The following is a 5895-nucleotide window of genomic DNA, read 5'->3' as shown; positions in this document are numbered from 1 at the left end:
ATGGAAACAACCTAGGTGTCCATCAACTGAGGAATGAATAACCAATCTATGGTACATACACAAAATGGAACACTATGCAACGCTAAAGAGTAATGTAGAATCTGCAAAACACTGCATAACATGAATGAACTTGGAGGACATTATGCTGAGTGAAATAAGTCAATCACAAAAGGACAAATATTGTATTAGGCTGTTATTGTAAAATCAAGGAAAGGTTTATCTATGGAAGGAAATTGTCTTTGTTGGTTACCAGGGATGGGAGGGGAGGGGAGGGAACACTGTTAGATAGATAGAGATAAGTATTGATTTGGAGGAAGAGAAGGGCAATGTACCAAATATGAGTGATCAATATGGTGGCATTGAGGAAGAGAAACACATAGAGAGGTACATGGGAGGTATAGACAACAAAGATGAACCCCTTTGCACATACAGTACTACGTTGTCAGTGAAGGCAAACATGAGTATACAAGTGCATAGGTGGGTGGACCGATGGGTGGACAAGCTGGACTAGTAGGTATGTCTCTGAAGTGGGGAGTGTACCTAAGGACATATATAGGTTTGGCAGACAATGGTCCTATAACTTTATGTGTATGATCTGAATTCCCAGGTGTATAGTAGAGATGACAAAGGGCAAGGTGGTAGTCAGTGCTTGGTCACAGCCAGCTACCCAGAAGGACTGAGAAGTTGAAGCTGTGGGCTCGGGACCATAGTCTCAGGGGACATCAAGCTCAATTTGGATAACATACTATACAAAGCATTGTTCCATCTCCTCCTTTGGTGAGTAGCAACTGGGATCTTAAAAGCTTGCAAGCTGCCATCTAGATGCAACAATGTGTCTCTGCATCCAGAGCAAAGAAGAATGAAGAAAACCAAAAAATCATGGTAACAATTAGTCCTAGTGACTGGTACACCATCACATCTGCAGCCTATACGACTATGACACCAGAAGAACTAGATGGTGCCTGGCTACCACTGTCAACCACTTGGAAGGGGATCTATGTAGGAGATGCTAGATAGAGAGGGAGAACAATGTGGAACAAAATTCAAAATCATTTGGGGAAAAAAAATAAAAGGTGGGGGGGACCAGGTTTGCTGGTCTGATAGAGCCTGGTGGAACCACTGAGATTATTGTCCCTAGCTGTCTGTCAGGTCTGGAAATGAACCCACACTTGTGGGTTCCAGCCAAACAAGAAACAGGCATATGAGTTGAAAATTTACCTGTGGTAGATACCCTTCTTGGAGAGAACAATCATGGGAGAAAGAAGGGTTGCTTATGCACAGGGAGACAGCTCAGGGGGCAGAAGTGCATGGAGGGATGGACACAGGGAAGAGGTAACAATCAGGAGGACATGGGAGGGGAGCTGTTGCATTGTGTTAAATTGTGATCAATGTTATGAGACAAAGTGTATGTGAAGTGCTGTATGGAAGATGAATTTGCTTTATAAATTTTTACCCCAATCACAATATAATAGATAGATAGATAGATAAAAACAATGGATTACAGGTGAAAGATTTGCAAGGTTTACATTCTATTTGAAAATCAGTTTTAGAGAAACTAAAAGAAAGAAGAGACAAAAACAGACATATTAGAGGAACATGAAATCCCTGGAACCTAGAATTACAGCAAACATTGAACACAGCTCAACTGCTATCCAGATTAACATAAAACTTCAGATTAAAGAATATTTGCTGTGGTTGCTATTACCTGGTCTATCATGTGCAGCTTTCAATTAAAAAAAAAAAAATTACTAGTCATATAAGGCAAGAACAAATAGACTGTGAAGAGAAAAACAAATATAATAAACAGATTCAGTTATGAAACAAATTTTGGAATTATCTGAATTAAAATTTTAAATAAATATGTTTAATATGTTTAAAGCTTATGAAATAGTTAACTCTATCCATTATCTGTACTTTAATATATATGCTAAAAATGGGATTTTCTCTGTTGTCTTCCAAAAACCCCGAATGTATCCTGAAAATGAAACAAAACAAAACAAAAGAACCCACTGTCATAGAGTATATTCTGACTCACAGCAGACCCCTATTGAGTTTCCGAGCTGGTTAATTTTTAAAGAAGATTACCCCACCTTGCAGGCATGGAGCACCTGGTATGTTTAAACCACCAAGTTTCTGGTTAGCCGTCAAATGCCTTAGGCACTGTGGCATCAGAATTCTTTAATATCCAGCATAGTCATAAGAAAAAACATCAGAAAAATCTCAACTGAGAAACTTTCTACAATATACCTGACCAGTACTCCTCAGAATTTCAAAGTCATGAAAAACAAAAAAGCAGTTGGTGTAACTGTTACAGTCCAAAGGTGCCTCAGGAGACACAACCAACAAATATAAGGTGCTTCCTTGTATGAGATCTTGAAACAGAAAAATACATTTGGTGGCAACTAAAGAAAATTCAAGAAATTAATTAATGATAATATATAAATAGTGTTACAGTGTAAGACACCAATGATAAGGAACCAGTGTGAGAAAATGTATGGGAACTCTTTACTATCATCTCAATTCTTTTGAAAAGTTAAAATGGTTCTAAATATTATAATTTATTAAAAAAAACAAAATATGTTATACATAAATAGAAAATAAATTGTTACAATGCATAATCCATTCATCTTGAGGCAAAATTATAGGAGATGGCATATTCTAATGATCCTCTGTTATTTACATTTTAGGAACTCAACTAAGTTATTAACTTTCAGGAGACATATAGGTATTTATATAGTATTGCAAGAAACAGCAGCTTGCATTTTCTATTTCCTGTTCATTAAATGAATACAACATAAACTTTCTATTTTATTACTAGTATGTAAATATAAAAGGAAGAGGAGCTCTTTGAAAGAAGTATATTAGAATCATTAACAGTCCAGACACTGAAGTTATGTTGCTTTATTTCAAGTCTTACTTCATTTTTTATTTCTGGGGAAATTTCTTTTCTGTGTCTCAATTTTCTCACTTGAAAAAAATGTGTAAAATAAGATAAACTAATATGTGAGATGGTTGATAAAGTCATTTGAATTTATGTACAAATATATATGAAACAGTATCTGGTATATTAAAAAAAAAAGTGTCATTGAGTCAATTCCTACTCATAGCAACATTATGACCAAGTGGGCTTCATATCAAGTATGCAAGGATGGTTTAACATTAGAAAAACAGTCAACATCATCCACCACATAAATGAAATAAAGGAAAAGAACCACACGAATGTATCAATTGATGCAGAAAAGACATTTGATAAAATCCAACACCCATTCATGATCAAAATTCTCAGCTAAATAGAAATAGAAGGGACATTCCTCAACATAAGAAAGGGCATGTATGCAAAACCAACAGCCAACATTATTCTCAATGTGGAGAGACTGAAAGTATTCCCCTTGTGAAGAGGAACCAGACAAGGATGCCCTCTATCATCACTTCTATTCAAAATTGTATTGAAAGTACTAGCCAGGGCAAGAAGGCAAGAAAGTGAAATCAAAGGCATACAAATTGATAAGGAAGAAGTCAAACTATCCCTATTTGCTCATGATATGATCCTATATCTAGAAACCCAAAAGACTTAGTCAAAAATCTACTGGAATTAACTGAGAAACTTAGCATCATGGGAGGATACAAGATCAACATACAAAAATCAGTTTGATACCTGTACACCAGCAAAAAGATTGCTGAAAAAGAAATAAGGGAATCCATACCATTTACAATAACTACCAAAAAAAAAAAAACCTGGGAATACATTTTACCAAGGACACAAAAGACCTGTACATGGAAAACTATAAAAGACTGCTTCAAGAAACCATAAGAGATCTACATAAATAGAAGATCATCCCATTCTTGTGGATAGGAATATTGAACATTGTGAAAATGTCAATTCCACCCAAAGAAATCTATACATTCAATGCAATACCAATCCAGATCCCATCAATTTTCTTTAAAGATATGGAAAAACGAATCACTCACTTTACATGGAAAGGAAAGCGACATTGGATAAGAAAGAAGAACAAGATAGGAGGTCTCACACTCCCAGATCTCAAAACCTACTAGACAGCCACAATAGTCAAAACTGCCTGACGCTGGTACAATGACAGACATATAGACCAATAGAATAGAATTGAGAACCCAGAAACAGGTCTATCAACCTATGGTCAGCTGATTTTTTACAAAGGGCTGAAATCCATTAAATGGGAGAGATTGTTTGTTTAATAAATGGTGCTGGAAAAAGTAGATATCTACTTGCAGAAAAATGAAACAAGATCTGTACCTCATACCATACACAAAACTAACTCCAGATGGATTGAAGACTTAACTGTGAACCCTAAAACTATAAAGTTCCTCAAGGAAAAACTAAGGCAAAATTTAGGGTCTCTAATATATGGCATGGGAGCTCTCATAGCGTAGTGCCTAAGGCACTTGACTACTAACCAAAAGGCTAGTGGTTCAAATCCACCAGCCACTCCTCAGAAGGAAGATGGGGCAATCTACTTCCATAGTGATACTGCCTCAGAAACCCATGGAAGGGTCACTATGGTGTCAGGTCCAACTTGATGGCAAATAACAACAACAATATATGGCATAGATAAAATATCAAGCATCATTCAAAATGCACAAATAGCAGAAGATAAACTAGATAAATGAGACCTTCTAAGCATTAAATTTTTATGTGCTTCCAAAGACATCTCCAAAAGAATCAAAAGAGTACATACACACTGGGAAAAAAAAATATTCAGCAATGACACATCTGACAAGAGATTTATCTCTAGAATTTGTAGAAAACTCCAACACCTCTACAATAAAAAGACAAATAATCCAATTTAAATATGGGCAGAAGATATGAGAAGACACTTCACCAAAGAAGATATTCAGACAGCCAGCAAACATATAAAGAAATGCCCACAATCATTAGCCATTAGAGAGATGCAAATCAAAATAACAATGAGATACTATCTTGCCACAACACTAGTAGCAAATTTTTACAAGACAGAAAAAAACAAATGCTGGCGAGGATGTGGAGATATTGGGACTCTTATACACTGCTGGTGGGACTGTAAAATGGTACAACCACTGTGGAAAGCAATATGGCAATTCCTTAAAATATTGGAATTAGAAATAGCATTTGACCCAGCAATCCCATTGCTAGGTATATATCCTAAAGAAGTGAGAGGCAGGACAAGAATAGATACATGCACAGCCATGTTCATTGCAGCACCATTTACAATAGCCAAAAGGTGCAAACCACCTATGTGCCCATCAACAGAAGAATGGATAACCAGACTATGGTACATATACACAACAGAATACTATGTAACCCTAAATAGTAACATAGAATCTGCAAAACAGCACATAACATGGATGAACTTGGAGGTCATTATGATGAGTGAAATAAGTCAACCACAGAAGGACAAATATTGTATTAGTCCATTATTATAAAAAGTCAGAGAAAGGTTTATATAGGGAAGGAAATGTTCTTTATTGGTTACCAGCATGGGAGGAGTAGGGTGGAAACACTGTTAAAAAGGTAGAGACAAGTATTGATTTGGGTAAAAAGATAGTCAATGTACCAAATGTGAGTGATCAACATGGTGGCATTGAGGAAGAGGAAGACATAGAAAAGTGCATAGGAGGCACAGACAACAAAAATTAACCCTTTTGCACATACAGTACTGTGGTGTCAATGAAGGCAAACATTGATATACGAGTGGATAGCTGGGGGGACAGGTTGAACTATTAGGTGTGTCGATGCAGGGGAGAGTGTGCCTATGACCATGTATAGGGTTTGCAGACAATGTTTCTACAAGTGAATTTATATATTCTGTAAGAATTCCCAGGTGCATAGTAGAGCTGTCAAGGGACAAGTTTGTAGTCACTTCTTGGCCACAGCCAGCTACC

The sequence above is a fragment of the Orycteropus afer genome, unplaced genomic scaffold (assembly GCF_000298275.1).
Source record: "Orycteropus afer afer isolate SDZICR_OR568_19922 unplaced genomic scaffold, OryAfe1.0 scaffold00595, whole genome shotgun sequence".
Classification (NCBI taxonomy): domain Eukaryota; kingdom Metazoa; phylum Chordata; class Mammalia; order Tubulidentata; family Orycteropodidae; genus Orycteropus; species Orycteropus afer.
This window is presented reverse-complemented; position numbering follows the sequence as displayed.